The 11,163-nt window shown below is 34.3% G+C and overlaps 1 pseudogene; it reads right to left on the reverse strand.

Annotated features, from left to right (window-relative positions):
• Positions 1 to 783: 783 nt before the first annotated feature.
• Positions 784 to 1,923, reverse strand: LOC109125900 (F-box protein At1g30790-like; annotated as a pseudogene).
• Positions 1,924 to 11,163: the final 9,240 nt, after the last annotated feature.

Here is an 11,163-nt window from a genome sequence, read left to right on the forward strand (position 1 = left end):
GATCAAGTGAGGTTTGCAAATAGAAAGTTGACTCTGATGACGAGAATTGAGGTACACAAATGAAACTCCTAACAAACATTAAAGGTTTGCTTTTAATGTTCAAATTTTTTTTCTAAATTTTAGTATTTGTGTTAACTCTCACATTTTCTCTTGGTTCATCTCAGATCAAGAACGAAAGGAGAGAAATTATGCACTCGGCTCTGACATAAGTAGATTGCAAAAGATTCTTCATCATAGTACTTTTTCAACTCTATTTACATATGTTCTATCTCATATAAATTTATGAATATATGTTCAAATTCTTAATTTTCTGATTTCTAGGGCTTGTCGTGGAATCTTTTCTGATGAAGACAAGGAAAATGATGGAGACAAGATGAATGCGGACTCGCATGGTCATAAAAATACTGCCTATTTTTTAAAAATTCAAATTTGCTACCTAAACTATATAAAATTTCAACATTTGTTCGAACAGTGTTAAATCAGAGTTTAACGATGTTGAGTTAGACGATCTGTGGCATCCACATGACACTCGGAATGACCAAAACTAAGTTTTTTTTGGTCATTTTAAGGTGTGTTGTGGCAAGAAACAAAGTGTTTGACAAAAAATGGAGTATTGGAGTCCGTTTTCGGGTGTGTTGTGAAACTTCATTTTTTATCATTTCTTGCTACAAAATACCCAAAAATGACCAAAACCACATAGCTTTGGTAAATCCTAATGCTACGTTGAAGTTATGGACCGTCTGACTCAACATCATCAAACTCTGATTTAACACTGTTCGAACAGAGGTTGAAATTGACAACATTTTGTATAGTTTAGGTAGCAAATTTGAATTTTAATACAGTTCAGGTTGTTATTTGCTGGATATTAAAGTTTAGGTATAAAAAAGCGTTTGACAAATAGTTGGGGTTTATTGTAGCTGTTTTCCCATGTATCTCTCCCTCAGATCTACGGTAATAACCAAGTAAATCATACCAATGAGAAGGTAGGGCACGCCTAGTTTCCGACCATTCTTGTTTCTCATCATCTTCTAAAATCCACAACACCGTCTCATCCGTGTAACTATAATCTACACCGCCCAATTTTCCATTGTAGTTTAAAAGAGTGGAATAGTTTGTTGTCGTGATATGTATTTTGGGGTGCTTTAATTAGCTCCAGCTTCTCAGATCTAACATCGAATCTAACAATTTCCGAGTCTCCAACACCATAGTGTATAGCACCACTGATGCATATCCCTCCATGTACCATGTCATAAGTGACACCTTGGGGGATTTCAATCTTTCTCCACTCTTTTTGTGGAGAGCTTAGCGTAAAAACGAAATGTTCCTGTTCTATATCTCTTCCATCGTTGAGAAGACCATAGAACATCATCACACACAACACTTTGTATTGGTCTTGAACCGGAACGTACCCGAGATGTGCGTTCACTTGTCTTCCGTTAGATATAACATCAGGCAATTTCACTATTTGTCTAGTGGTGGGATTACAAACCGCGATCGAATCACCATCGTTGCAGCAGACGAAACCGTTTACGGGCCGAGATGTGATGTAGTAGACAGGATCGGCCGAGATCGTCATGTCGTGTCTGCCGACCACCCTGGAGGCTTTATCGTCGTCATCTTTGTTGTTGTGTTCAGGAGATAGCTGAGAAGATGAAACGTTCCCGAAACTTGAAGTGCCTGATGGTGAAAAGGAGACGAGGCTGAGTCTTTGAACGCGTCAGGAACGAGTCGGTGAAATCTTTACTGCGGATGATTGAGAACCACAGCTTCGACACACATTGAAATCGGATGAGAGATTTTCCCGGCAGTCTAGAGAGTATCTCGATGGTGATATCAAGGGGAATGTCTGTTGTGGAGTTTCTGGCGTGATCTAGGTTACTTGAAGGAGAAGGTTGTGAATCTTCCATGGCGGCTGGTGGTAAATCGCGTGATGATGATTGATGATCCACAAAGACCACAACCCTAGAACCTGAAGATGTGAACTCAAGTACATATTTTAGTAGTTTTAGTAGTAATCCACTTTAGGACACGGATAAATCTTATGCTATTTAATTTATAAATAATTATTTATTTTTATAATATTTAATCTTATAATCCTATCTTATTATATAAAGTTTGATGTCAAAGTTACTCGTTAACAAGATCGTGACACGTGTCAATTGTATCATTAAGATGTTGATAAATGTCAATTCTAAATTTATTAAAATTTTTAAAAAGAAAATTCAAAGCCTGCCATGAAAATATTTTATATAAAAGTACAATAAAGAAAATAAAATCTAATTTTATTTACGAGACCGGACTCGGAGATAAATCCAAAACTTCACACGAGCGAGGGCATTCAAAAAAAACGTAATTAATAGTCTCAACCGCAGAATCGTACCTTTTACACCAAATAACACATTGGACACCCCGGTCTATCTATTTACTTTTATTGATAGTTTTTACTTATTAAAAATATTTATTTTATATTTTGTTAAATTTTATTTTATTTTAAAAAATCTGTGCTTGTCCTAATCTAGTATATATATAAAATTAGATTTTCTCTTTTTTCATTCTGCTACCTAAAAAGCCACCTAAGCAACATTATTTTTTACTTTAAAATATAGTGCATATTTATGTTACTTATAATTAATAAAATATTTAAACAAATATAATATTAATAATGTAAAATAAATGAAATGTTAAAATAAGAAAAAATACTATAACTTTTTTATATTAGTGGTAATAATATAATTAGACTTTTATTTTAAACTGATAGTTTAAAATTTTAAATGTATTATTGAATTTTAGAATGGAAGTAAATTTTAAATTCATACTAGAATTTTAAAAATTTATGTAATTGTATTTATAAATTTTAAACAAGAAAAATAAATTGGAAAGTGAAATTTACTTTATAACATAATCAAAAAGGATAACAAATTTGATATTTCATAAATTGAATCAAATGCTTTAAATCCAAATTTGAGTATTGAAAGATAGTAATTAAAGAGAAAATAATTATAATATGTCTTGAAAATCAATTTACAGACTAATATGTGTTATATGTGAACCAATAAAAGGTGAAAAGAAAGTAGATGTCGAAACGCAATAAGACAGAAAAATGCACATGAGTAAATTAAAATCTTTGACATCTCATTCATTGTGTGATACGAATGAGTTTGTAGAAAAATACATGACATACATTATTAAATAGATGATTAGATTTCAAGTTGGGCTTAACCGTTTGACCATATAATTATGGAAAGTTAGATAAGATCAACACATTTATGAATTAGTCGATAATTCCTTTATGGTAAGCTGCACTTGCTTCGATGAGTAAAACAAGCTCGGTAAAGGTGTTATAATGATATTTTATCAAGTTTTACTCATTGAATCAAGTGCAGTGTATCATAAAAGAATTACTATAACACCCGCGAACCGAAATCCCGGTTTGGGGATTGCATCGGTCGATGCAGAAGGTGCATCGATCGATGCAGAAGGTGCATCGATCGATGCAGGTTCAGTTTTCTGCGGTTTGACTTAAGTTAAATGCCGCGTTTTGGGTTAGGAAAACCCTTAACTTGATTTTTGTCTCATTAGTCGTGCCTAGCCGCTTTTGAGACAAAAGAAAAGAGAGAAAACGTTCCTTAAGTGTTCTTGAGTGTTCTTGGTGATTTCTGGTGATTTGAGGCTGTTTCTGTAGAGATTTGTAGCTGGGATCGTTCTAGGAGCTTCCTGGAAGTGTTTGTCTGCTTGTGTAAGGTTCAGAATCTTCTTGGCAAAGGTAAGTGCATGACCATGGCTTATCTAAGCTAGAGATTACTCTGATCTGCTTGTTTATGTGTGGTTAGGCTTGTTAGTTGGTTATTTGGGACGTTAGGAAGCTTTCTTATGGCTTGGGATCGAGTTTTGTGGTTGCAGGAACAAAGATCCGGCGAGAAGCTTCGGGGAAAACACGATGCTCGGCATGTTGCATCGGTCGATGCAAGTGCGAGGACGGCGCGTAAAACCTTATGGTTTTCGTGTTATGTCGAGCATGCGTCGGTTGATGCAGTGAGAGTGTCGGTCGACGTAACCCTGTGTCGGTCGATGCATTCCCATGTGGTGTCGGTCGATGCTTGTTGGTGTCGGTCGATGCATAGTCCTGGTTTGTTTATTGTTGTTTGTTGATTGTTGGTTGATGGTTAGAGTTGTCTCTATTGCTTGTGTGTATAGCCCAATAGATGGGAGAATTGCCTTACTGAGTGTTTATAAAATACTCATGCATTGCAATATGTGTTTGTGGTGCAGGTAAAGGCAAAGTGTGATCATGGAATCAAGGCAATGAAGAGGAGGATGTTCTAGCGACTCAATTGGATGTTGTCTGGCATTGCTAGGTTGCTAGAGTTGGGTCATTAGAACATTGCTAGGTTGATGGTTCTTTGATCATTGTTGTCTTGGTTATTTGATATTGGTTATGTTATGATATTGGTTATTATTGGATATTGTTTTGGATATTGGTATTTGTCTTTCCGCTGATTGGCTGAGATTGTGGTTAGGTGACTACTGGGTATGAGACCACTAGTTGTAGTTTATTTATTATTATTATTGTTTATTATTTATTATTTATTAAAAATCGATTTTTATGTGACAACCCGTCACGCGGACCCCACTAGCCCCCGCTAGCTGCTCCAATGGACCGTCCGTGGACCCTGCTAGTCCCCCGCTAGCCGTCCCAACGAGCTCCAAGCTGGCCCTGCAGGGCATCGATCCTAACCCATCACTTTGGATATCCAAATCCACCAGTAGGTTAGTAGTGGGCCAGACATTCCTCGAACCCTGGTCCCCACCCTTTAATTCAATTGGTGGCAACTTGTCTGATGGAAGGTTGTTAAAGGGTGAGGGACCAGGGTTCGAGGAACGCCTGGCGCACCAATAACCTACTGGTAGATTTGGATGAATAGTTCCTATCTACTGTGAGGGGTTAGGATCGATGCCTTGCAGGGTCAGCTTGGGGTCCGTTGGGGCGGCTAGCGGGTAGGCTAGTGGGGTCTGCAGGACCGGTTGTCACATAAAAATCGGATCAATTGGTGACAGCTTGTCTTGTGGGAAGGTTGTTAAAGGGTGAGAACCAGGAGGAACGCTTGGCGCACCAATAACCTACTGGTGGATTTGGATGAATAGTTCCTGTCCACAGTGAGGGGTTAGGATCGATTCCCTGCAGGGCCAGCTTGGGGTCCGTTGGGGCAGCTAGCGGGGGGCTAGTGGGTCCGTGGTACGAGTTGTCACAATTACTCATGAGATTTGGTGTATTCAGATTAATACAGAATAGTGTTATGTAAGTATCAAAATCTAATTATAAATAAAATATACAATTAGATCAACAATTGATAATCAACATCAAATTCTTTAAAGAATGATTTCATGGAATATAAATAAAAAATAAACTATCTTAAGGATAAAAGATCATGACATAGTTATCAATGACATTTTTTATTTCTACGAATTTTTAAAATGATCTTAGTTGCCACCTAATATATACTCCCTCCGTTTCAAAATATAAGATGTTTTAGCTAAAATCACGCTTGTTAAGAAATGACTATTTTTAAAAAGTTTACTCAATCTTAAACAAGACTGCATAAAATAAATTACAAAAAATATAAAATTTATCTAAAAGTTACCTAGAAAGTTGAAAACATCTTATTTTATGAAACAAGAAAAAACCTCTAAAACATCCTATATAATTAAACAGAGAGAATATCAAATTATTTGTTTGTCAAGGAAACATTATCGTCAAAAATATATATGTGGAACTATGTCACTGGATTCTGATTCAAATCAAGCACATTAAAATATGTAATAAAGATGTGGTTTAATTATTAGCTTTCATCAATGCTTTGTTTAAGCATGTCTTGTTGGGCAAGATAATAATTAAACAAGTTAATAATTATGAAAGCTAATAATTAAACAAGTTAATAATTATGAAAGCTAATAATTAAACAAGTTAACATCCAGAGTTGTTTGCTTTGCTTAAACAAGACATGCTCCACTAGATTCTGATTCAAATCGATTGACTTCTCATTGGAAACCAATGAATCTTCTAAATATTATCGTCTTCAATTTTACATTTTTCAAATGTTTTAACCTTATCTCTGATTCTTCATTTTTTCTTGCTTTGATGTATTTTTAATTTTCTTTTATCAATCGTCATAAAATAATTAAATTAAATTAAATTAGTTAAACAAGTATTTAAATCAAACCAGCATAATTTAACAATTTCACGTTGACGGATATTACTGTTCCGTCATTTTTCATGGCGGTACAAACAACAAAGTTAGTTTTAAGGTTTAAAGTGTTAGTGAAATTATTTTAAAGGTTTATAGTGTTAGTAAAAAAATTTCGAGGTTTAAAGTATTATTCAGTGACACTTTGAAGGTTTAAAATGTAATTTTCCCGTTTTTATTTTGAAAGCATATATGCAAGGCATATGTATTACTGTAGACTCTAAATAAAATTGTGATACAGTATAGCGGCAACACTAATGTGAAGAATTAAACTATAGTTTTTGGTCAAATCCATGATTTTATTCCAAGTTTGACTCACATAAGTTGTTTTCAATTCCTTAGCCTAAGATTTGTCAGTTCAACTATCCGAATGAGCACTATAAACATTATCATGCAATTATATTAAAGCACATATGAACTGAAAGCTAACTTAAAAGATTTGTGTAGCTGTGTCGATCGGTTTACAAGACGAGTGTGGTTTCTGTCACAGACTGCATGGTGCGTGGTGCATCAGATCAGAATCCATGCAGCCACTGAGACATTGAACGAATCAACCATTGGAATATTGCAACGCAGATTTAATAACTCCAATGCTTCGTTACTCCCCCATCAATCCATTAAGAAATTATAAAGCCAAAAGTTTTTGAAACTAAGAGCTGATATCTACCCTCATTTCCAACAGCTATTTCTGTTGGGCATGTGACCAGTAAGATAATACCACCAAGAAAATGCCATGGGTATACATATTAATTTTGCCTAATCAATAATGGTAATGACAGAAACATACAAACAAATCTTTCGTGGTTTACCGTGTCCATTCCCAAATGAGGTGTGGCAACCCTATAAATGTTCCTTGTTTTTTTTTTCTAACATTATAATCACTAGTTCGTCTACCGCTCGCAACCACAAACTTCGTTTGATATGTTTATCACATGCTCTCTATAGACTTGTCTGTACATGCTGCGTGGACCAACCTTATTATAAAGGCAATCTGATCAGACTAAGAATACCTTAAATCATCTTCTTCGTTTTCGTTTTGGTTAACTTAATATTTGTTTTAGGATACTAAATATTCACATATTTCGTATTGGTTCTGCGGGTTATATTGTATACATTCCTTGGGCGTGCGGAATATATCAGTGTCTACTCTTTGTACGTAACTGCTTCCTTTGGATAAGTTTCTTAACTAAATGTCGAAGAACATTTTTGAAATTGCTAACAAGAGATAAATCCGTAAACAATGATATATAACACTGAATATTTTCTTATCCAGTTCAGGAAGGAGGAATTATGTCTCGATGAAGTCGGGCAATTATTTGATTCCAAAAATGTGCTTCTTTAATTTGGGATTGCAAGGTTGCAATCTAGTGACATCCCGATTTCAGGAATATGTGGAGCGGTTTAAAAGAATTGATTTGACCATCTATGTCACCAAAGTGTATTTATCTTTTCAGTCAAGGGTTCTAAGAAAACTCGAATTACGCGTGCTTATTTTGGAGTAGTTTCAAGATAGGTAACTTTCGGGAAGTGATTGTCGGAACTGTGCGATTGAGGACAAAACACAGAAAAAATCATGAGGTAATTTGTAAAGACGGTAAACTAGTCTTTAAAGTCTTCCAGACGTAACAAACCGACCGTTAGATATGAGTAAGCTCACGGGCCGAGATTCTACATGGGTCTCACTAAGCGAGGTGGGCCCATGGACTAGAAATGAACATGGGGTCTACTAAGAGAGATAGTGATCTGGGCATTACAAGTGATATCATAGTCAAATCCAGACGAGTGTGGAGTCGGGTGGACTCACACCGTTAAGAGGAAATGGTCTTGGTGCGCAACAAGAATATTGTGATTTGTTAGTGGGAGTGTATTGTGATACCCCAGTTTCAGGAACATGTAGAGAGATTTAAAAGAATAGATTTGGCCACCTATGTTATTCGGTCAAAGGTTCTGAGTGAACTCGAGACTTAAGCATGCTTATGCTGGAGTAATTTTAGGACTAGTGAGAAAACACAGAGAAATATCATGTGGTTATTTGTAGGGACTGTAAACAAGTCTTTCACAGACGTAATAAACCGACCGTTGGATATAGATGAGTTGAACCGGCCATAAATAAACGTGGAGCTTCCTGAGCGAGGTGAGCCCATAAATTTGGAGTAAACATGAAACCGACTAAGAAAATTGGTGGTCAAAGAGTTACAAGTCTTCTCTTGCACCGTCTGATGCTTTTCTTCGTTCCCAAGAAACTTTTGCTCGTAAGATTGACTTGAAGAACTTGCTCCAAAACCTTTGTCAAACCAGATTGAGCCCACACCAAATCTCTGCCCCTTCTTAATTATACTTGGTACAGAAAAGTTTGGAAATAAAATAATTTCTGTGCAATAATTAAATTAAAGTATACTTTGAGAGTGGAAAACTTCATCTTTCTCGACTAGGGATAATTGGTAGTCTAGTGGTGTGCTGACTCAACTGCGAGTTTCTCCTCCTCTGCAGCTCTACATCTTAGAGCAATTTCTTCCACCTTTTAATCGACAAATGTCCCATTCGATTTGCGCTTGTGTGTCTCCTACATAAATGTCACGATGTGAGGAAGCCCGTCTCCGGATTAGCTTATGAAATTAGAGCATCTTCTATAAACTCTATTGTAATTCATAAGAGCATCGCAAACTCACCATCTTCTGTAAACTCTAAATCTACTTCAATTCATTTCTATTTTTTCCTTTTGAAATAGATATTGCTATTTTTTCTTTCTCACCAGTAGAGTTAAAAAAAATTATTTGTAAAATGGTCTTTGCATTTTATTTTTAAAAATTTTAAGATCAAATAAATAAATAAATAAATATTTTGGGTATGTTTTAGAGATTTAGAATTATACTCACAAATTTATTTATTTTAATCATAAATTTATTAATAATGAGTGAGATTAATATTTTTTACCGCCGTTTACTTATCTTTGCTAATTTCGTTGCAGTCTAAAACACCAAAATCAAACTTTAGCTTTAGTTTTAAACGACTCTTTAATTGGAAGTATTTGGTGTAATCATTCAGTCCATAATATACTATTGGGTTACTGTTCACCAAAACGAAAGGTCTGTTGGGTTACTACTCTTAACAATCATCACTATAATTTTTCCATAACTTCAACCTATAAGTATTTGGTGTAATCATTCTGAATGGTTCATACAAGGTTTTATATAATTTGATATTTATAAGTCTAAACTGTTTTGCTAAGTTGGCATTGGATGTCGTGAAGATATATATGAACTGATTGTAAGGAAATTACGTTAAAGCGAGAGTTTGTCTTGATCATAGAAAATAAGGACACATTATTATTCCTTATTCGGATAATAGCAACTAGAAAGGGTAAACAATCTAGGGATCGATGACCTTGTTCTACGTCACATAGAAAACGTGGAAATAGTAGAAGCTGGTTTGGTGATCCGGTTTGAGTCGGTTTGGTAAGGGTAAGTTGGGGGATTGAAAATATCATTAAGAGTAGAAGAGTATACGAGACTGAAGGAGAGTGTTGCGAATTATTTTTGGAGAGTAGAAAGCTCCTGAGAATTTGATCCGCTTCATGCATCATTTTTATTTTTTTGAATATTATGTTGGGTCCAAATGAATGCTCTTTTCCATGATTTGATTATTTTCATTGAATCTTCGTTTAAAAATATGGATTGGTTTATTCATGTTATAGGAAATTAAGTGTGTATATGGGTTTCAGAAATATAACTTGAGTGGTGTGTTAAAAATTTTGAAGAATAATTCTGTATATTTGGCTTTTTGAATAGTTCATATCACTTGTATATTATTTGGCTTATTTATTTCACTTTTAGTTTGAGTTTGTCAACAGAAAATTTGTTGTCTTTAGATATGATTTTGCATTGACACAATATACTAAGTTGCATTACCAAAATAATTACCGTATTTACCATTTGTAATCCTTATAGACATAATTTCATCACATTCAATATCAATTGAGCCACTGCAACTTCTGATATGACACCAAAGAAACGTATTGTTGTTTATACTCAACCAAGCGATCCATGGCTCGTGTCGTTTGTTCAATGGTTTTGGTTGCTAGCTGAGATGTAGAATACATAATTTTGGTAAAGGAATTGTGTGTGCGTATATATATATATATATATATATATAATATATATATTAAATATAAGTTATCTATGGTAATGGTGAATCTGAAAACGGATCAAACCGCGAATAAGCTCTAAACTAGCCAATCAATATTTGTATCTTTAACCGTAGCTTTAGCCGCCGACCAATCTTCTTTGTTGTTTTTAACATTAAAAATTATTTTCTAAGTTTAAAGAAGTCTAAAATGCTTTTAAATTTACCTTCAACAAATCTCTTAATTTTACTTCGTAAGAGCATCGCAGACCCATCATCTTACTATTTTTATTTCTCTAAATATATAGAATAATTTTTTTCTCTCTATAATAAAACAAAATTTTTAATTTGCAAAGTAGTCTTTTAGTTTTTATTTTTTAAAAACATATGATTAAAATCAATTAACTAATATTTTGGGTTGGTTCTAGAGGTTTAGAATTATGATTACAAATTTTTTTATTTTAATTATAAATTTATTAGTAATGAATAAAGATTAATATATTTTACCGCCGTTTACTTATCAAATGGGAAAGAGAGAGAGAGAGAGAGAGAGAGAGAGAGAGAGAGAGAGAGAGAGAGAGAGATCTCACTTAGTTTTTATAATTTCGCATGATTAATTTATGGATTATGATAGTTAAACTCTCTTAATTATTTAAATCGATTTCGCAATTCTGTTACAGGTGTTTACTATATTTCTAAGGAATCGTTTATTTATTTCTTTTTTTGTGATTCTTTCTAATATAATCGTATTTTAGTTTTTTTTTGTCGAAGGAATTGGAACCTAATTCTAATTTGTTCG

The sequence above is a fragment of the Camelina sativa genome, chromosome 8 (genome assembly GCF_030686135.1).
Source record: "Camelina sativa cultivar CO46 ecotype springtype chromosome 8, ASM3068613v1".
Taxonomy (NCBI): Eukaryota; Viridiplantae; Streptophyta; class Magnoliopsida; order Brassicales; family Brassicaceae; genus Camelina; species Camelina sativa.